Source organism: Mesoplodon densirostris, chromosome 1 (assembly GCF_025265405.1).
Source record: "Mesoplodon densirostris isolate mMesDen1 chromosome 1, mMesDen1 primary haplotype, whole genome shotgun sequence".
Lineage (NCBI taxonomy): Eukaryota > Metazoa > Chordata > Mammalia > Artiodactyla > Ziphiidae > Mesoplodon > Mesoplodon densirostris.
Window position 1 is genome coordinate 3,104,341 of NC_082661.1, and position 22,858 is coordinate 3,127,198.

The window sequence follows — 22,858 nt, forward strand, 5'->3', positions numbered from 1 at the left end:
ACCTGCTTGCTTGGGGATGCCCTGGTTGGCTCAGGGGTATCTAACAAAGGCCACTGAGCTGTGGGCATCCCGGGCGCTGCCCACGCTGGTAGCCATTTCCTCTGGGTTGCTAAGGGAACTGAAATGTGAGCTGTGTTTCCCAGCACCTCCCACTCTTAAAAGGAGACTTGAAGAATTTTTATAGTAGTAAAATTCATCTTAAATTGATTTTTTATGCCTGTGCTAAAGATCTCAACCTCTGATTTACTCTGTAGTTCTCCTTTTTAACTCTTTCTCTATTGGCATTAGATAACTATTCATGGGTGAAATGTAATTAAACAGCTTTGATTCTGAAGCAAGGATTTATGATACTACATTTAAAATGAATGGCATTAAACACACACATAAAACCAGATTTTTAAAGCCATGACACAAATTTCCATTTCTACAGTAAAATGAAATGTATTCTCTGCCCTGCCCTCTCCTCCGACCTCGCTCTGCTTGTCCCTGAAAGAGCATCACAGCATCACAGCATCACTAACGGCCTCTCTTATCATGGAGGAGTTTCTTCAGGCTTCCTGCCGACGAACCCTGAAACCCCGATAATTAAGGGCTCCGTGGCCCACACTCATTTACATCCCACATTCACGTCTCCCTGGGAGCCTTGCAACTCGCCTAACACTAAATGCACAGGCCTGTGGCCACTGCTTCCGGAAAGCACCACTGAGAGGGAGCCTGGCCCCCAGGAGAGCAGCCAGCCAGCCAGCGCGGCAGACGGAGACGAGAGAAAACCGTCCCAACGTCCGCAGGGCCGGTGCAGAGGCGACGTCAGGGGCAATCCCCCCGAGACCTCCCAGGACGTCCTCAATAAAAGTAATCCTGGGACTTCCCTGGCGGTCCAGTGGTTAAGACTTCGCCTTCCAGTGCAGGGGGTGCGGGTTCAATCCTTGGTAGGTAAGCTAAGATCCCACATGCCTCACGGCCAAAAAACCAAAACATAAAATGGAAGCAGTGTCATAACAAATTCAATAAAGACTTTAAAAACAGTCCACATCAAAAATATCTTAAAAAAAAAAAAGAGTAATCCTGAGGCCAATATTGTAACACTGGAGCCCTTTTGCTTTTTTTTTTTTTTTAAACTTGGCACAAGAGGGCTGGCTAGTGGCTGGAGAATGAATTTGGCTTTGTTGAGCTTTTTAACATAGCAATGGAGAGCATGGGTACGTTTATACAGCAAACATAAAGTCACGTATGGTTTGGTTTAAGGGTTTCTTCAAGAAATATGCAACTGTCGGCAACCCCAAGGACCCTGTAAGCCAGACAGGACGACAGGGTACCACCTTCGGGGATGCTTCCCGAGCCTCAGTGTGTGGGAGAGCCCTGTGTGAAGCTCTCCTGGAGTCATGACCCCTGAGACGCAGTCAGACCCCTCCCCCTGGGCTTGGAGAAAGAACGTTCTGGGGTTGAATTGCATTTCAGATTTGTTTTGACATAAACCTGTCCATCATTCCAAATCAGGACACAGAAAAGCAGGTGACATGCTCCAGAACAAACTTCTGAAGTGTTTTTTTTTTTTGGTTGTTGTTGTCGTCGTTTTAAAATTTATTTATTTTTGGCTGCGTTGGGTCTTTGTTGCTGCGCGCGGACTTTCTCTAGTTGCGGTGAGCGGGGACTACTCTTTGTTGCAGCGCGCGGGCTTCTCATTGCAGTGGCTTCTCCTGCTTCGGAGAACGGGCTCAGTAGTTGTGGCACACGGGCTCAGTAGTTGTGGCTCACGGGCTTAGTTGCTCCGTGGCATGTGGGATCTTCTCGGACCAGGGCTCGAACCCATGTCCCCTGGATTGGCAGGCGGGTTTCTTAACCACTGCACCACCAGGGAAGTCCCTGAAGTGTTTTTAATAAAGAAGGCAGTGGGACTTCCGGGTAAGATGGCGGAAGAGTAAGACGCGGAGATCACCTTCCTCCCCACGGATACACCAGAAATACAGCTACACGTGGAACAACTCCTACAGAACACCTACTGAACGCTGGCAGAAGACCCCAGACCTCCCAAAAGGCAAGAAACTCCCCACATACCTGGGTAGGGCAAAGCGGAGAGATTCCCGCACAGAGGAGCAGTGCCGAGCGGCACTCACCAGCCCGAGAGGCTTGTCTGCTCCCCCGCCGGGGCGGGCGGCGCTGGAGCTGAGGCTCGGGCTTCGGTCAGAGCGCAGGGAGAGGACTGGGGCTGGCGGCGAGAACTCAGCCTAAAGGGGGCTAATGTGCCATAGCTAGCCGGGAGGGAATCCGGGAAAACTCTGGAGCTGCCGAAGAGGCAGGAGACTTTTTCTTCCCTCTTGGTTTCCTGGTGCGCGAGGAGAGGGGATTAAGAGCGCCGCGTAAAGGAGCTCCAGAGACGGGCGCGAGTCGCGGCTGAAAGCGCGGAGTCCAGAGACGGGCGTGGGACGCTGGGGCTGCTGCTGCCGCCGCCAAGAAGCCTGTGTCCGAGCGCAGGTCACTGTCCACACCGCCCTTCCGGGAGCCTGTGCAGCCTGCCACTGCCGGGGTCCCGGGATCCAGGGGCGGCTTCCCTGGGAGAACGCACGGCGCGCCTCGGGCTGGTGCAACGTCACGCCGACCTCTGCCGCTGCAGGCTCGCCCCGCACTCCGTCCCCCTCCCTCCCGCCCGGCCTGAGTGAGCCAGAGTCCCCGAAGAGGCTGCTCCTTTAACCCTGTCCTGTCTGAGGGAAGAACAGATGCCCTCTGGCGACCTACATGCAGAGGCGGGGCCAAATCCAAAGCTGAGACCCAGGAGCTGTGAGAACAAAGAAGAGAAAGGGAAACCTCTCCCAGCAGCCTCAGAAGCAGCGGATTAAAGCTCCACAATCAACTTGATGTACCCTGCATCTGTGGAATACATGAATAGACAACAAATCATCCCAAATTGAGGAGCCAGGAGTCAGTGCTGTGCCTCTGAGGTGGGAGAGCCAACTTCAGGACACGGGTCCACAAGAGACCTCCCAGCTCCACACAATATCAAATGGCGAAAATCTTCCAGAGATCTCCATCTCAACAGCAGCACCCAGCTTCACTCAACGACCAGCAAGCTATAGTGCTGGACACCCTATGCCAAACAACTAGCAAGACAGGAACACAACGCCACCCATTAGCAGAGAGGTGGCCTAAAATCATAAAAAGTCTGCAGACACCCCAAAACACACCACCAGACGTGGACCTGCCCACCAGAAAGACAAGATCCAGCCTCATCCACCAGAACACAGGCAGTAGTCCCCTCCACCAAGAAGCCTACACAACCCACTAAACCAACCTTAGCCACTGGGGACAGACACCAAAAACAACGGGAACTACGAACCTGCAGCCTGCAAAAAGGAGACCCCAAACACAGTAACATAAGCAAAATGAGAAGACAGAAAAACACACAGCAGGAGAAGGAGCAAGATAAAAACCCACCAGACCTAACAAATGAAGAGGTAATAGGCAGTCTACCTGAAAAAGAATTCAGAATAATGATGGTAAAGATGATCCAAAATCTTGGAAATAGAATAGACAAAATGCAAGAAACAGTTAACAAGGACCTAGAAGAACTAAAGATGAATCAAGCATCGATTAAAAACACAATACATGAAATAAAAAATACTCTAGATGGGATCAATAGCAGAATAACTGAGGCAGAAGAACGGATAAGTGAGGTGGAAGATAAAATAGTGGAAATAACTGCTGCACAGCAAAATAAAGAAAAAAGAATGAAAAGAACAGAGGACAGTCTCAGAGACCTCTGGGACAACATTAAACGCACCAACATTCGAATTATAGGGGTTCCAGAAGAAGAAGAGAAAAAGAAAGGGACTGAGAAAATATTTGAAGAGATTATAGTTGAAAACTTCCCTAATATGGGAAAGGAAATAGTTAATCAAGTCCAGGAGGCACAGAGAGTCCCATACAGAATAAATCCAAGGAGAAATACACCAAGACACATATTAATCAAACTGTCAAAAATTAAACACAAAGAAATCATATTAAAAGCAGCAAGGCAAAAACAACAAATAACACACAAGGGAATCCCCATCAGGATAACAGCTGATCTCTCAGCAGAAACTCTACAAGCCAGAAGGGAGTGGCAGGACATACTTAAAGTGATGAAGGAGAAAAACCTGCAACCAAGATTACTCTACCCAGCAAGGATCTCATTCAGATTTGATGGAGAAATTAAAACCTTTACAGACAAGCAAAAGCTGAGAGAGTTCAGCACCACCAAACCAGCTTTACAACAAATGCTAAAGGAACTTCTCTAGGCAAGAAACACAACAGAAGGAAAAGAACTACAATAACGAACCCAAAACAATTAAGAAAATGGGAATAGGAACATACATATCAATAATTACCTTAAATGTAAATGGACTAAATGCTCCCACCAAAAGACACAGACTGGCTGAATGGATACAAAAACAAGACCCATATATATGCTGTCTACAAGAGACCCACTTCAGACCTAGAGACACATACAGACTGAAAGTAAGGGGATGGAAAAAGATATTCCATGCAAATGGAAACCAAAAGAAAGCTGGAGTAGCAATTCTCATATCAGACAAAATAGACTTAAAAATAAAGACTACTAGAAGAGACAAAGAAGGACACTACATAATGATCAAGGGATCAATCCAAGAAGAAGATATAACAATTGTAAATATTTATGCACCAAACATAGGAGCACCTCAATACATAAGGGAAATATTAACAGCCATAAAAGGAGAAATCGACAGTAACACAATCATAGTAGGGGACTTTAACACCCCACTTTCACCAATGGACAGGTCATCCAAAGTGAAAATAAATAAGGAAACACAAGCTTTAAATGATACATTAAACAAGATGGACTTAATTGATATTTATAGGACATTCCATCCAAAAACAACAGAATACACATTTTTCTCAAGTGCTCATGGAACATTCTCCAGGATAGATCATATCTTGGGTCACAAATCAAGCCTTGGTAAATTTAAGAAAATTGAAATTGTATCAAGTATCTTTTCCGACCACAATGCTATGAGACTAGATATCAATTACAGGAAAAGAGCTGTAAAACATACAAACACATGGAGGCTAAACAATACACTACTTAATAACGAAGTGATCACTGAAGAAATCAAAGAGGAAATTAAAAAATACCTAGAAACAAATGACAATGGAGACACGACGACCCAAAACCTATGGGATGCAGCAAAAGCAGTTCTAAGAGGGAAGTTTATGGCAATACAATCCCACCTTAAGAAACAGGAAATATCTCGAATAAACAACCTAACCTTGCACCTAAAGCAATTAGAGAAAGAAGAACAAAAACATCCCAAAGTTAGCAGAAGGAAAGAAATCATAAAAATCAGATCAGAAATAAATGAAAAAGAAATGAAGGAAACGATAGCAAAGATCAATAAAACTAAAAGCTGGTTCTTCGAGAAGATAAACAAAATTGATAAACCATTAGCCAGACTCATCAAGAAAAAAAGGGAGAAGACTCAAATCAATAGAATTAGAAATGAAAAAGGAGAAGTAACAACTGACACTGCAGAAATACAAAAGATCATGAGAGATTACTATAAGCAACTCTATGCCAATAAAATGGACAACCTGGGAGAAATGGACAAATTCTTAGAAATGCACAACCTGCCAAGACTGAATCAGGAAGAAATAGAAAATATGAACAGACCAATCACAAGCACTGAAATTGAAACTGTGATCAAAAATCTTCCAACAAACAAAAGCCCAGGACCAGATGGCTTCACAGGCGAATTCTATCAAGCATTTAGAGAAGAGCTAACACCTATCCTTCTGAAACTCTTCCAAAATATAGCAGAGGGAGGAACACTCCCAAACTCATTCTACGAGGCCACCATCACCTTGATACCAAAACCAGACAAGGATGTCACAAAGAAAGAAAACTACAGGCCAATATCACTGATGAACATAGATGCAAAAATCCTCAACAAAATACTAGCAAACAGAATCCAACAGCACATTAAAAGGATCATACACCATGATCAAGTGGGGTTTATTCCAGGAATGCAAGGATTCTTCAATATATGCAAATCAATCAACGTGATACACCATATTAACAAACTGAAGGAGAAAAACCATATGATCATCTCAATAGATGCAGAGAAAGCTTTCGACAAAATTCAACACCCATTTATGATAAAAACCCTGCAGAAAGTAGGCATAGAGGGAACTTTCCTCAACATAATAAAGGCCATATATGACAAACCCACAGCCAGCATCGTCCTCAATGGTGAAAAACTGAAACCATTTCCACTAAGATCAGGAACAAGACAAGGTTGCCCACTCTCACCACTCTTATTCAACCTAGTTTTGGAAGTTTTAGCCACAGCAATCAGAGAAGAAAAGGAAATAAAAGGAATCCAAATGGGAAAAGAAGAAGTAAAGCTGTCACTGTTTGCAGATGACATGATACTATACATAGAGAATCCTAAAGATGCTACCAGAAAACTACTAGAGCTAATCAGTGAATTTGGTAAAGTTGCAGGATACAAAATTAATGCACAGAAATCTCTGGCATTCCTATATACTAATGATGAAAAATCTGAAAGTGAAATCAAGGAAACACTCCCATTTACCATTGCAACAAAAAGAATAAAATATCTAGGAATAAACCTACCTAAGGAGACAAAAGACCTGTATGCAGAAAATTATAAGACACTGATGAAAGAAATTAAAGATGATACAAATAGATGGAGAGATGTACCATGTTCTTGGATTGGAAGAATCAACATTGTGAAAATGACTCTACTACCCAAAGCAATCTACAGATTCAATGACAATCCCTATCAAACTACCAATGGCATTTTTCACAGAACTAGAACAAAAAATTTCACAATTTGTATGGAAACACAAAAGACCCCGAATAGCCAAAGCAATCTTGAGAACGAAAAATGGAGCTGGAGGAATCAGGCTCCCTGACTTCAGACTATACTACAAAGCTACAGTAATCAAGACAGTATGGTACTGGCACAAAAACAGAAAGATAGATCAATGGAACAGGATAGAAAGCCCAGAGATAAACCCACGGACATATGGTCACCTTATCTTTGATAAAGGAGGCAGGAATGTACAGTGGAGAAAGGACAGTCTCTTCAATAAGTGGTGCTGGGAAAACTGGACAGGGACATGTAAAAGTATGAGATTAGATCACTCCCTAACACCATACCCAAAAATAAGCTCAAAATGGATTAAAGACCTAAATGTAAGGCCAGACACTATCAAACTCCTAGAGGAAAACATAGGCAGAACACTCTATGACATAAATCACAGCAATATCTTTTTTGACCCACCTCCTAGAGAAATGGAAATAAAGACAAAAATAAACACATGGGACCTAATGAAACTTCAAAGCTTTTGCACAGCAAAGGAAACCATAAACAAGACGAAAAGACAACCCTCAGAATGGGAGAAAATATTTGCAAATGAAGCAACTGACAAAGGATTAATCTCCAAAATTTATAAGCAGCTCATGCAGCTCAATAGCAAAAAAACAAACAACCCAATCCAAAAATGGGCAGAAGACCTAAATAGACATTTCTCCACAGAAGATATACAGACAGCCAACAAACACATGAAAGGATGCTCAACATCTTTACTCATTAGAGAAATGCAAATCAAAACTACAATGAGATATCATCTCACACCAGTCAGAATGGCCATCATCAAAAAATCTAGAAACAATAAATGCTGGAGAGGGTGTGGAAAAAAGGGAACACTCTTGCACTGCTGGTGGGAATGTGAATTGGTACAGCCACTATGGAGAACGGTATGGAGGTTCCTTAAAAAACTACAAATAGAACTACCATATGACCCAGCAATCCCACTACTGGGCATATACCCTGAGAAAACCATAATTCAAAAAGAGACATGTACCAAAATGTTCATAGCAGCCCTATTTACAATAGCCCGGAGATGGAAACAACCTAAGTGTCCATCATCGGATGAATGGGTAAAGAAGATGTGGCACATATATACAATGGAATATTACTCAGCCATAAAAAGAAATGAAATTGAGCTATTTGTAATGAGGTGGATGGACCTAGAGTCTGTCATACAGAGTGAAGTAAGTCAGAAAGAGAAAGACAAATACTGTATGCTGACACATATATATGGAATTTAAGAAAAAAAATGTCATGAAGAACCTAGGAGTAAGACAGGAATAAAGACACAGACCTACTAGAGCATGGACTTGAGGATATGGGGAGGGGGAAGGGTAAGCTGTGACAAAGTGAAAGAGCGGCATGGACATATATACATTACCAAACGTAAAATAGATAGCTAGTGGGAAGCAGCCGCATAGCACAGGGAGATCAGCTCGGTTCTTTGTGACTGCCTGGAGGGGTGGGATAGGGAGGGTGGGAGGGAGACGCAAAAGGGAGGGGATATGGGAACATATGTATATGTATAACTGATTAAATTTGTAAAATAAAAAAAAAATAAAGTAACTTACTCCTCCAAACACACACACACACAAAAAATAAAAAAAATTAAAAAAAATAAAGCAGGCAGTGATGCCTTACCTAGATTTCTTAGGAGAACCCACGACTTCATGGCATTAGATACATGAGCACAGAAGGTATCAAAGGCAGACTGTCCATCCCACCTGCGCGAGGCCTGCACGTCAAGACCCCGGCCTGGAGGAGAACGAGAAGGAAGACTGGCAGCATCCCACCTGGGGAAGCGGAGGACTCGAAGGTGACCGAGCCTGAGGACAAAGGTCACGTGCACGGGAAGCCCTGCCTGGCTCTGCCGGCCTCCCACAGGGTGGGGTGCACCCCGGGAGGCTGAGCGCTGGCCGGGGCTAGCGAGGGCAGGGCTGCCTGCTCAGGTGCTGCAGCACCAGGAACCCGCCGGGCAGCAGGTGAGTTGCCGTGGCGGGCAAAGGACGCCAGGCTGGCTGAAGCCATCAGAAAGTGCTGCTCAAGGGCTAACCCCTCATGGAAGATGGCTGCGCACCTGGCAGGCCACCCAGAAAGTGGGCGGGGCGTCCCCAGCTCTGTGCCCTCCGGTCTGTCCCACATGACAAATGTGCTCAGCACTTTAACCCACCCAGCTGGGCAGGAGGTTTGGGTGTGTGGATTTTGGGGTGCCTCAAGACTTCACTGGCAGCAAAGAATCACTAAAATGATCATAAAATCATAAAGAGGTCATGTACTTGGGCTTAAATCCCATTTGATGTAAGAAAACAGGCCCAAAGCTCCAAGTTCCTCCTATTTGGCGGGCACCACTCGTCACACGCAGCGGGTAGACTGTGTACCATGCCGCGCACTGGGAGGGCTGTGCCTTCCAGCCTCTCTGTGTGGCCCCAGTACCTTTCCAGCATCTCTCTCTTCATGGGATGAAGCAGCCTTACGGCTGGGGAACGTTAACTGGTGATGCCAGAGGGTCACCTAAGAAAAGAGTTGCCAAGACTCATATTCTTCTGAGTCCCTCTGGAATCTGGCAGGGTGACCCAGGTGTTGTCCTTTAGCAAGGCTGGGAGATTAGTCCACAAGGAAGCATATGGACTCTCCAATACCATCTAAGCATGAAGAAGCGCCCAGAGCCTTGGCCGCGCACAGCAGCTCAGACCCCCCGAGGATGAGAAGCCTCGCCTCCTCTGGCTTCCAGGACTCGGTGTGGAGGGCAAGGGCCCCCGGAACTCCAGAGTGGGGTGTCACACCTCACAGGCTCAGGAAGGTGCACATTCACTGCAGAAATTTAAAACTGCAGTTGAGGTGACATTATAAACATCGTGTGGACACTCTTGCTAGATAGCCCTGGTAAACACACAATTATGTCCTAGTTAATGGAGGCTGGCAGAGTCTGTCACGTTTGTGTCTGATGGATTTGTCCCACATTTAATTATACCTTCTTGCTAAAGCTCAGATGTTTTTCTTCCAGTGGTAGGACTGAGACAAATAAATCATGCTACCTGCTTTCAATAAAGTCCTTTTTTTTTTTTAAATGAGAAGGCTGAATAAAGGCTTTAAACTCTATATTCCAACCAAATTTAGTGGTTTGATTCCATTCAAGCATTTCCTGAGGATCCTTTAAGTACCTGGCTTATTGGCAAGAGTATTGACTTGGAGTTTATAGTCCAACTGTGCAGGCAGGGAAGGTGAAGGCAAAACAGACAGGTGTCCACCACCCTCCTGATGGTTGTGCTGAAGGAGCCCTTCCCGGCCCGACTGGGACTTTCACACGCCTTCGCCATCTGATGAACGAACAATGAAAGTGACGGTTCCGTGACACTGCCTGGTGGCCAGCAGCTGTTTGGGCAATAACACCACATGGGTGTGACAGAGTCTGTGCAGTTTGAACATTCTAGAGTTATATTAGGACCCAGAGTAGAAAAAGGAGAAAGTGCTGATGCCAGTAATAAGAAACACAGATGTCAAATGATACAACTAAGTCACAGGTGAAAAAGAGGAGGCGCGACAGTGGAGGTTCATCTGTGGACACAACTGGAGCCTCCCTGCTGCTGCTGACCACGCAGGCAGCAGTGTTTGCTGCTTATCACGTGCTGTTCTAAATGATTCATGCGTTAGCGTACTGATTTCCCACACAATCCTGAGAGCAACATGTGGTCAACTGTGAGAAAAAGGGAAAACACTAATAAACATGCATGAAGTATCAGCAACATACCTGAGTTTGTATAAAAACGATAGACATATGTAGATTTTAATTCTCTGAGACAAGAGCTCCTACTACTTGTAACACATGAGTTTATTAACTGACTTTCATGTGTTTGGTTTTAGTGTCTGTTTTCAAAGATGTTTCTGTACAAAAGGAACACGCAAAAGGGAGTACAGGCCGAAGGCGGCACACTCCCAGCTTCCAGGGAAGTCAACAGGAGGGTGAGCTGGAGTTCCGAGGGTCAGCTGAGCAAATCCTTGGTGAAGTTTTACTGTGTGGTTCGTAGCAAGAGGAACATAAACCCTGCTCCCTGCCTTTATGCCTTCCGCCCCCCAATCACAACCTCCCCCGCAAATGAACTCCACAGTTATGATCCTATCACAGGCCACCAACGGCTCGCGTCCCAAGGTCGATGAGAGGAGGAGGAAGAGGCAGTTTAAAGTTTAACTGGGCCCCAGTTTACTCACTGTCAGGGTGGCCATAGGTACGTTGTTTAAACTGGGTATCAGCTTTTAATGGGCATCCTAAACCCTCAAAATCTGGGGCTCAAATTAATGTCAGAACCCAAGCAAGACTACAGAGGAATTCGCTGTGGTATTTTAAAACATCCACCAAGAACACAGAAAAAACTGTATGAAAGTCTTCAACTCCTCCCCATATAAGGTACACATCATAAGAACCGTATGTTTGTTCTTTTTTTAAAAATAACTGCTCCTTTAAAATACATCAGCAATAATAAAACATATTTTTGAGAGACAATTTAAACAGTATACTTGGCAGACAAGAATGACTTACAAAAGCCTGTCTACTTTCTCCCCTAAATGTTCAAGTTGTTAGAAGGAAAACTGTATTTTATCAACACTTTAACATATCATTAAAAATCTCTACTATTTGACAGATGAAGATAAAAACACCCCAAAACTATAGATGAATTATCAGGTCCCTAGTGATTCCAAAACAATTACAGGATGCAGAGCAATCGAGTTAAATTTTATTCAAAAGCTTACTACACTTGTGTTTTCTTTTATTTTTCTATCAAGAAACCCATGAGGTTTAAGCACAATTCATTATGTATGAGACCCACTTGCAGCGCTTGACTGTTGATTAATAGCAAAGTTCGCTGTATGTACATTTGCAACATTAGGTGCATACAATATGCTAACTTATTCTTTCACTGAAACTAATTATTTACAAAAATGACTACTTGAGACTACAATTTATTAAATGCATGCATCCAGTCTCAATTTGGCCCCAAAAGACAGCCTGGAATGAAGATCTTTTCCTTGATGTGACAACTTCTAGAAATGCTGTTATTAATATTGTAAATGTGGCAAATAAAGAGTTCAAATAGCCTTATGTCTATGTTGCATTTACTTTCACCACTGAAGCAGTGAACAAAGAAGATTTTTTAACGTTCCACACACATATGAGAGGTATATTCCTCTTTCCCAGCTTAACTTAGCTTCTAACAAGTAAAACGCTTACATGTTGGCAATGAAATAGTTTTAAAAAGAAATAATAGCTAACATAAAAATGGAACAGAAAACCCTAATCATATTGCTGCTTAAGCAGATTTATTACAATTCTGTCAAGCATTTAGTTCATTTGTTGAAAAATATCTGTAAAAACATGAAATGTTTAAAGTGTCATTCCATCAGTCTCATCAAATTCTTGAGACTCCCTCAAGAGTACTTCTTCCCAAAGGATTCTGGGGTTAGGTAACTTCGCATTATTCAACCCTTCTGCTCCCTTCTCCCAGAAAAGAAGAACACAGAAGCAATCAGTCCACGAATAAGAGTTACAAATGTCTCATCTTAGGATGCAGGTGTCAGGTGGGGCATCTGGTCAACCGAGAGCGTCTTTCAAGCTAACGCTGCAATGCATGTGGCCCCGAGCTGTGGCCACCTGTTGCCAGCGTCCTCCACAGTCAGGTCTCGCGCTGCCAGGCCAACCTGTACACCCTCCACGGCTGCCCCTCTGATGCCCTCAAAGACTCTGTGTGGCCTTGCTCCGCTCTGCGTAGGCCGTGTGCCACCGTGGGCTTGGGAGAGGCAGAGAGGGGTCACTGGCCAAGGTGAGGAAACCAGTGCCTGTGCCCCAGGAGAGGACGACAGTGTGGAAGGTCATTACGTGCTACAGGGCGCTCCTGCCAGCAAAGTCACGCACGGACGCCTCAGGAAAGAGAAGAAAAGGGCCTGCTCTGGGACACAGGATTTTAGGGACGCAGACGAACTGAAATACCAGTCGGAGGGCCTCTGCTCTCTACAACAAGGGTTAAGAGAAAAAGTAAACAGCACGAGGATGGGAAATCTCAGGGCACGTAGTCAGGTGGGTAAAAGATGCCTGGTTTTCTATCACGCAATTTCATATCCTGACTCTCTCTCTCTCAATAACACAGTTGAGGTCAGCCACAGTTATTGCTCAGCACCACACCTTCATTATACAACATGGCACTTTGGAAAGGATGGAGCCACTGAGTTGAGGACCAACTGTATGGAAATGACCCAAGGTAAACCCTTGTATAAAATTTTGTAGCTGCTACTTACTGACTGCCGACCGTGTGCCACGCATAGAATTAAAGACTGTTCTATGTTTATTTCTCCCAATAACCCCTGAGGAGGCATTATTATCTCTTTGTTCTAGAAGAGGACACTGAGGCCCAGAGGTTATGTAATAACAACTAATCGATGCATAAGGGATGGAACCAGGATTTGAATTAAAGTCTGTTTGATTCCAAGGACCTTAATCTGGACCACCTCCATGAAATCGAGGTACTCCTGCTCGTCCCTCTGAAATGGAAACAAACGGTCCCTCTAATCCTGACAAGCCCATACGTTCACATACTCTACTCTCGACAGCATATGCACTACACGGCACTTGGATTTATTCTTTCATTTTTAGGTAACTTCTGTTAACTTCTCCCTGAACCCCAGGACTACAATCTAGGCCCACTGCCCTATCAAAGACAATGGGGATCTGAGTGTTGAATCTGGTTCTGCTATATTCTAGATGCTTCCGAGAAGAGACACTAGGTGCCCACACAGCAGGGTCTCAGGCTCTTAGACAGTGGCCACTGGCATTGCTGCTCCTCATCCTTAAAGGCAGGCCAGGCTTCTGTTTAAATGCCTCAATGACCAGTCCACACAGCACACAGTCAGTGTTCCTTTACACAGGTAAGAGGCCTAAGTCTTAGAATGTTCTCAGCCCATCACACCCCATCCTCATGCTCCAGAAGCAAAGCCCAGTGTGATCAAGGCAGCGTCCCAGGTGGTCTGGCAAACCAGCAAGGCAGGCCCTGTGCTAAGGCAGGAGTGGGCCTGGGCTGCACGGAGACGTCGGACGAGCTCTCCTCCAAGGCTGCTGCGCGTGTCTGAGTGAAGGCCCTGCACTGTCGTGGAGCTGGTCCCAACTCTGCCTCGAGCCCCGGAGTCCTGGCTGGCACTTGCTTGGTGCTCAGCACCTGCCTCCGGGATGGATGTGTCAACAAGCTGCAGTGGCGCCACCACAGCACGTGCACTGAAAAACACCTGCGTTTCAGATTCCATTTTTCCAATGAATTTGCTGAGAACCATTCCCTTGGGTGAGGGGGGGGAACCCACAAAGATTTTCTAAACGGTGAAAGTCACACTTCTCTGCCTTTTCAGATTGTGTAGCAGACTGCCGAGTAACAAAGTCTGTTAAAGCCCAGGGAACAGGCCTCGCACCGGATTTTGCTCAGTTTGACAGGACTCCACAGTCAAAACCTGGAAGCGTTTCAGATTTGAAGACATAAAACTAAGTGGCTCTTCCATTTCCACTCCAGATATAAGGCAATCAATCGCATACTGAGATGAAACCAAAGAAAAATGAATTTAAACAGCCAATACTTGAGCCTTCTCTTCATTCCATGACCGCACGTCAGCCTGCTGAGCCCCGGCGACCGCCCGCCCAGCCCTGCCCCTTCCACACACGGTGTCAAAGCTGATCACGCTGCACCCTTGCTCCTCCCTTAGGTTTCCCAGGCTTCCACGAGGAGGTGGGGAGACACACCCAACCCGCCGCGTGGCACACAGAGGGCCCAGCAGACGTTCCCGCGGGCTCTGCCTTCCCGTCCGCGGTGGAGGCAAACCGTCCGACCAGGAGCAGGAAGCAGGACCATGCGTGCCCCTCCCAGGCCCACCGGGAGTTCTCGGATGTGTGCTGGGCCAAGGGGCAGAGTCTCAGGCAGAGCGCGTGACGGAGAAGGGGGCCGGGCTGGGGCCGGCGCCCTGCAGCCGCTGCTCTGAGCCCCTCAGTCACCATCCTGCCGTCTCCCACCGCAAGCAGTTTTCTTTTTTTAACATCTTTATTGGAGCGTAATTGCTTTACACTGTTGTGTTACTTGCTGCTTTGTAACAAAGTGAATCAGCTATACGTATACATATACCCCCATATCCCCTCCCTCTTGCGTCTCCCTCCCTCCCACCCTCCCTATCCCACCCCTCTAGGTGGTCACAAACCACGAGCTGATCTCCCTGTGCTATGTGGCTGCTTCCCACTAGCTATCTGTTTTACATTTGGTAGTGTATATATGTCCATGCCATTCTCTCACTTCGTCCCAGCTTACCCTTCCCCCTCCCTGTGTCCTCAAGTCCATTCTCTAGTAGGTCTGTGTCTTTATTCCTGTCCTGCCCCTAGGTTCTTCAGAACCACTTCTTCTTTTTTTTTTTTTTAGATCCCATATATATGTGTTAGCATGTGGTATTTGTTTTTCTCTTTCTGACTTACTTCACTCTGTAGGACAGACTCTAGGTCCACTCACCACACTACAAATAACTCAATTTTGTTTCTTTTTATGGCTGAGTAACATTCCATTGTATATATGTGCCACATCTTCTTTATCCATTCATCTGTCGACGGACACTGAGGTTGCTTCCATGTCCTGGCTATTGTAAATAGTGTTGCAATGAACACTGGGGTGCATGTGTCTTTTTGAATTATGGTTTTCTCAGGGTATATGCCCAGTAGTGGGACTCCCGGGTCGTATGGTAGTTCTATTTTTAGTTTTTTAAGGAACCTCCATACTGTTCTCCATAGTGGCTGTATCAATTTACATTCCCACCAACAGTGCAAGAGGGTTCCCTTTTCTCCACACTGTCTCCAGCATTTATTCTTTGTAGATTTTTTGATGATGGCCATTCTGACTGGTGTGAGGTGATACCTCACTGTGATTAGTGATGTTGAGCATCCTTTCATGTGCGCAAGCAGTTTTTGATTCCTTATCTTTGTGAGGAAATGGCTTCCCTCCTCCCGTGAGCCCACACTGGAGAAATAACACCTTTGGTAGTAACAGGGCTAAAAACGTACTGCCCACCCCAATGTGGTTTCGAAAACTGGTCTCTCCACACAGCTCCAAGTCTACTTTGTCATGATGCGGTTCAGGAAAAAAAATGATTTTTCATCTCAGTAATGGAACATGTCTTAATTTTAATGCTAAAATAATAACTAAATGTCCTGAAGACACTACTCTTTTCTTTCCAAAAGGCATGTATTACATGGCGACTGACCTCCATGGGGTTTAGTCCCATTAACGTGAGTACTGGGCTTAATAAATAATCCTGCCCCTAAATTACCTGTCGAGTAGACTGGTTTGTACAGTTCTAAATAAATAATAGATAGTTCTCTATTATCAAACACAGTGAAGTTTTAAAAGAAAAGCATAGCTCATGATATAAGACAATACTGCAGTTTCATCTGGGAACAACTTTCTGTAGCTCCTTTCTCAGAGGGCCTTCGCTTCGCCTGTTTATTGGTGCAGCTGGAGCACGTTAGCTGGTGAGCATAGCTGGAAACACTGTATTTAATATCAGACAAGCATATTGACTATACATTAGTGGCCAAAAAAATCTTAAGCAACTATTAAATGGACAGTTAATGTAATTGTATTTTAAAACTCTGAGGTCATATTTAATTTTGAATTGAAACTCTTAAAATGAGCTTCCTGGCAAGGATGCAGAGTAATAAAACAACATTAACTACAGAAAATAACTAAAAGTCACATTATTAAAATAAATTCTTCTTCCAGAATACTAATATTTGCAAGATAGATTACAAGAAGCAGAAAACACTGGTACGTCTTCAACAAGTATTGTCACTGGCCCTGGAAATCGGGATTGTCAACCTGAAGGATGACATCATTCTGAACACAAGCGCAGATGCCACTTCCCGCCACCCCTTTCTTCCTCGAGCTGGCGCCTCTCCCGGCATCTTTTGTCTCCCTTCCAGGGTGCTCAAACTGAGTTTAGCAACACCCTGAGGTCTTCCAATCACAGGTCTACCAGCAAAGAACTCAATTACGTTCAAGGGCAGGAAGTAGTGTAACCGGGGCGGGGCGGGGCGGGGCAAGGCCTGAAAAGAATGAGCAGAGGCAGGCGGAGAGCGAGGACTGACACGTTAGCTGCAAAGCCGGCCAATTAACATTCCCTTTCGGAAGCACCAATTTCTACTCAAAGCAGGTTGGAGAGTCCAATTTTATTTGCCTTTTTCCTCCTCGTAAAAATCAATACAGGCCTCTGGGGGCTGTCACACTTGCAGGCAGGCGGGTCTGTGGACCATGAGCTCTGTGCCTGGACCCGGTTCACAGCCCTCCCAGGGGAAGAGGGAGGGGGTGTCACGGGGTTTGCAGCAAAAAACAGGCAGCACTTATGTACAGGTGTTCTCTGACAGCCAGGACAAGGGAAGAGGCCCTGTGCGCACACCCCGCAGCCAGCGATAGCACCTCCGAGAGTGCCAAGCCTTGATTTGACCCCTGCTGCCATCACCTCGAGCTTGAGAAGAGCGGGGGGGGGGGGGGGGGTGGGGGTGGGGAGAAAGAGACGAGATGGTTCAGGCAGGAGCCTGCAGGTCCCGTGCTCCTCTCCCCTCCCCCCAGCATGTCCCCTCTCTGCGCCCCACTCGGGACCACCCAGTCCCCAAGGTCAGACTGTGGGCCCTGGGCCACGTGCTTGTGCCAACCAGGACCACAAGGAACCGTCCCTGCTCTGGAGTCTCTCTTCTCTTTTCTGCTCCCAAGTCCTCAGCCCTCTCCCTGGCCCGGGCCTCCCTCACCGCTTATGGTGGCTCTGGTGAGAATGCCGCCCGCAAAGGCCCTAGCGCCCCAGTCCAACTTTAATTCTGTTTGGCTTCGATATGTCTCAGGCTTGAGTCATTTTGAGACCCTTTGAAAAGGAGTCTCAGATGCTCAAGAAAACTGTAGTTTGCGAAACAGTTAACTTAAAAAAGGAAAGTCTTGTTATGTGAAAATGTCTTTCAATTGTGAAGTACTACAGAAGCAGCATTTTACCTTTATAAATAGTAAGATGTTTATTCGTAAAGATTTTAACTGCAATGAAAGCATAAACGTAAACATCTCATGAACTCACAGATTCCCTGGAAGTGGAGCACCCTCGCCCCGCCCACCCCCGGAGGAGCAAGGTCAAGACCAGGGCTGCTCTGTGCTTGCCCCCATCTTCCCTTCTCCTCCCAAGTCTGCCAGGAGACCAGCGGAGAGGTGCAGGTACAAAAACAACCTATCAGAAACTAGATGTTACAGGAAACTCTGGTTTTCCTTACAGGAAACTCTGGTTTTCACTGGCATGTGGATACTGCCTTGCGATTACCTGTATTGATTTCTGGGTAGTGAAGACTGGGTGAAACTTACTCCTGCCTGCTCTGCCAGAGCCGGTTCACTCCAGGTAACCTACCGGGGTGCTGCAGCACTGCCACGCTGGGAACAACGGGCGGACAGCAACAAGGAAATCTGGGATCCCCAACGTTCTCCCAGGAGAGGCCACCTCCATTTACACAGGAACTAACATCACCGTTTAGCCGCTCCTGGACATTTTCACGCTCAGAATGTAACGCTACGGGTCCGTCCACCGCAAGGCCCTCAGCTCAGGCCCTCAACCCCACGTTCATGCTGGGCCGGTATAGCAGCTGCTGTCCACAGCATCTCCTTGCCAGCAGTCACCCAGCACTTGGAGCCATCACTGGGCTCACATCTGGCCCCATGTAGAATTTCCAAGATCCCCATGGTCGGCACGGCTCCCACGGCTACTCCAGTCAGGGAGGCTGTATCGGAGCCCAGCCAGGCCCATTTCCCCACCTGCACAAGGGCAGAGCCGTGGCAGAGGCAGTCGGGCCGCGCGGCCGACGATGCAAACCGCCTGGCCCTGCACACTGGGTGCCGGCGGACCCTGGCCTACACACGCCGCGCGGGGCTGCCGCGCCTTTGCTCCGCCTCTCCAGGCGGATCCCCACCTCGCCACACGGCCCCTCCCACGTGCACGGCCTCCAGACTCACATCCCTCTTCAAACCCCAATTCGACCCCGAGCTAAGTGGGGTCCCCTCTGTGGACTCTGCATCCAACTAGCTGGCCCGTGTGGATCTCAGAGGTGCTGGTCTGGGCGGGGATGCAGAGGTTCCTGGCACCGCGGCTGATGTCTGCTGAGCGCTGGCTGCGTACTGGGCGTCGTGCTCGGCGCTCTGCCTGCACTAACCCCGTTTACCCTCATCACAAGATACGAGGTGAGATCTGGATTCTGGTTTTACTGATGCGGAAACCAGTGCTGAAAAGATTAACACCATCCCGGCCACACGGCTGAGGAGCGGCAGAGGAGGGGCTCAAACCCAAAGCCCTGACCCGAGCTGAGCGCTGGCCTCTCGAGCCTGGTGCGACGCCTTCAGTCACAAAGGCACCTGAACAAACACGGCCTCGGGGGAAGTCTTTCCACAAACTGGGAGAAGCACAGGCCCCGCCCTCTCTCCCCGTGCGCAGCAGCCCCTGACCCGACGCTCCTGGGGGGGCCTCCCCTGGAGGAGAGCTCCCCGAGCCCCCCCTACAGGCCCTCGGCCTGTGGCTCGTCACCCGCCTCCCTTTGGTTCTCACACTTCTCTGCTCGCTCCTCCACGATCTCACCTGAAAACCGCAGCCGTGGACACTGCCCCCTCCAAGGCCGCCGTGCGCTCCCACGATCAGAGCCCAGAGCCAGCACCCTCTCTTGGGCGCTCCGGCCTCGGCCTCTGGCCTTGGCGCCCGAGGTCCACGCGTCCCTCTCAGCGCTGTCCCCTCTCCCGGGCCCTCCGCCACACGCTTCACTGGCCCCTCCTCTCGGCCCGTAACACCTTCTGACTTTCCTACCGCCACCAGGTTGGAAACCCCTGGACACACGGCTTGTCTCCCCTCCCTCCTGTCACCGCTCCACTCAGTTCCCGCTGCATCCTGGACAACGACCGCGGCCTCTGAACTGGATTCTCCACACTCGGCTCCCATCCAGAGAACCTGCCAAAGTCAGGTAAACCTTCCCCAAACCCTGCCTGGTGCCCGTCGCCATCCCGCTCACGGTCTTTCCTGCCTCCTCATCACGCAAACACAATCAGGTCCCAGCTGCACATCTGGTGCTGGTCAGAGCCCTCACAGCCTGGCCCTGACTCAGGTCCTCCCCTGGGGGGAGCCCTGGGGAGCCCAGTCTGGCCGCTGCCCTGCCCCGTTCTGTGCTGGGCCTTCCCCCTCCAGTCCCTGCGCCTGGAGCTGACCTCGGCCCAGGGAACAGTTCCTGCGGGCAGGGGCCGCTCTGGCTCTCCTGCGTCCACAGGCCCCTCTCAGACCACCCTTCACCTTTGCGCACTCAGCGCCTGGCTTCTCAAGCTGTTAGGTCTACGGGCACTGGTCTGATGACTTCCACAGACACACCCACACATTCGGGCATCCCTGTATCACTCACAGCAACTGATACTTCAGTGCCTTTTGTGAAACACTCATAACGTTTGGTGAATTGTTAAGGAGTAAGGGAAAATTTCAAGGTAAGGGAAAGTCAGGGCAAAGAGATGGTACTGAATGCACTGGAAAGTGATTTAGGATTTACTTTCAGAGTAAATATAACTACTTTTGATATATTCTATTGCCTTATTGTACTCCTGCTAAGATTGTGTTTTCCATCAACTTTATCATGCATTCTCTAGAAGGCATAATAATTGAACTTCTTAAGCCAAACTGGTTAAGACACGTGCAAATACACGATACGAACTTGCAAGTTTTAAATTGTGTTGCTACTGCATGTCTTTGTTTTGATCAAAACTTGAAAATCTAACAAACAGTTTTCTGAACCAGATCCAAAGCACAGAAGGGGAATTTCATGTTTTTCAGCTTTTGGTTCCACCCAGAGCCCAAGATTCAATAGACTTCCATGGATTTAAGACCTATCTGGATGAGTTCACTACTTTCAGAGAGACTCAGTTTTAGTACTCCTACATCTATATACTCTGTATGACCAATCAAATATTACGCTGTTTCAGATTTATCTGACCTATCATCATCTCTTCTCTCCTGGGCATTGCTGGTCCAGCACAGAAATCACTGGAAGCCAAGGATCTGAAGTTGTGCACACAGCACAAGGCGACTGAGAGCACGCCTGTCGACTCTCGGCTGGGCTGATCAGCGTGTGACCAGGGCTCAGCTAAGAGCCTTCCCAGCTCTTCCCAGAGAACTGGCCCTCTGCCTGGGTGCACAATGTCTTCAGAAGAGCTGGCCTAACCACCCAGGAAAACAGAAAAAAAGAGCACAGAAAAGGGGGCGTATGCTTGTGTTAATCAACAGACCTGCTCCACCATTCTGCTTTCCTCTTTAAACATTTTAAAGACTTAAGTCAGAACTGAAAATAAATATTAACTCTTGAGCAGCTGTCCTCTTCTTTGTCCCCATGTCCCCTCACTCCTAGTACATCAGTACGCACGTGAATAGAAAACTAACTCCAGTTTCCAAGAATCAAACCAGAAACCCTAGCAGCAGTTGGGTCTAGAGCTCAACTTCTAGGCTTCGAAAAACTGCAAACTATCTGGCTTGCCATTTTCACTGAAATATTTCATGAGGAAAAAAATGAAATAAAATACATACACTAGAAATGGGTGACTCTGTTGAAGATATTAAGAAACAAAGGATCAAAAAGAAACATGCTTCTTCTGAAAAAAAAAAAAACCAAAAACCCCCCGAAAAACAAACCCCCGCCCGCCGCAAAACCACGTAACACATGACCGGTGCACTCCCCAGCTTCGAGGAAATGAGGGATGCTCCTTGAGGCTATGTCTGAACAAACCCTCCCTCTTCCAAGTCAACGGTTCTCTTCCTCATTGCTCTCAAGGGCAATGATGGTGTCACGATTTTCAGTGCGTCAACAGGCGTCAAGGTGTCGAGTATGTACTGTATCTTCTGCGGCTCACTCTACCAGTGGAAAAGGGTATGGAAAGATGAGGAAAATACAGCCCGACCCTCAGGCAGCCCACAACTTCCTCTACCAGCCAAGCAAGGAGGGGGGGAAGCTGCGTGCCTTGGGCAGGTCCACATTTAGTCACGCCTTCCTTCTCAGGAGGCAGATCCTCAGAGAAATGCCCCCGGCTCCGCCCAGATCGGGTGTACAGGAGACCCCAGCATCCTCTTGGAGCCACTTCTTCCTGGGTCCCCCGTCATCACACCCTTCAAAGCCATTCCTGGGGTTTCCTGGAAGATCACTGGCTCAGGGCATCTCACATGACCTGGCAGAGAGAAACCAACAACCAGGACAGGGAGAGCCCCTCAACGTGGTATCAAAGACAAAGCCTACTGTCGTCTTTCCTATTCATGTTAATCATCCTCCAGGTCCATCTTCATGGTACCTTGGAAGACGATGTTGAGTTAGAGATCCCTGTGTTGTTGCTGTTGTTTTTTTTCCCTGACTCAATTTATTAACGGCAGCAAACACTTCTACTTTTAGAAGAACGGCATGGGCTCCCTTATCCAGCAGACACCAGTGCCTCCTGACGTCTGTCTTGTTTCTATTGCTTCAGACATTAAGTCTGAAGAGCCACCAATCTTTTCAGAGACTTAAATAAACTTCTGAAGCCAGAGGAGTAATTGTCTTTATAACTGACATTAAAAAGTGGCATGAACTAGGCTGACGGACGGCTGCTGAGCGCATCTGCCACTGTGCGCTTTTTTTTTTTTTTTTTTTTTTTGTGGTACGCGGGCCTCTCACTGTTGTGGCCTCTCCCGTTGCGGAGCACAGGCTCCGGATGCGCAGGCTCAGCGGCCATGGCTCACGGGCCCAGCCACTCTGCGGCATGTGGGATCTTCCCGGACCGGGGCACGAACCCGTGTCCCCTGCATCAGCAGGCGGACTCTCAACCACTGTGCCACCAGGGAAGCCCTGTGCACTGTCTTAAACTTAAGAATGATCAAGGGCG

General features: G+C 47.4%; 1 protein-coding gene and 1 long non-coding RNA gene across 5 annotated transcripts in view; one reads left to right on the top strand and one right to left on the bottom strand.

Moving 5' to 3' along the window:
* The window catches only part of MGMT (O-6-methylguanine-DNA methyltransferase), a 296,186-nt gene that overhangs the window by 48,903 nt on the left and 224,425 nt on the right, over positions 1-22,858 (bottom strand). The gene's annotated exons all lie outside the window — the stretch shown is intronic.
* On the top strand, positions 17,024-21,289 carry LOC132487203 (uncharacterized). Of its 2 annotated transcripts, none has more exons than XR_009531528.1 (4): positions 17,024-17,120; positions 18,029-19,171; positions 19,794-19,938; positions 20,989-21,289. It is a non-coding gene; the product is annotated as an uncharacterized LOC132487203 (long non-coding RNA). The 2 variants fall into 2 exon arrangements; XR_009531537.1 differs by having other exon boundaries at positions 18,219-19,171.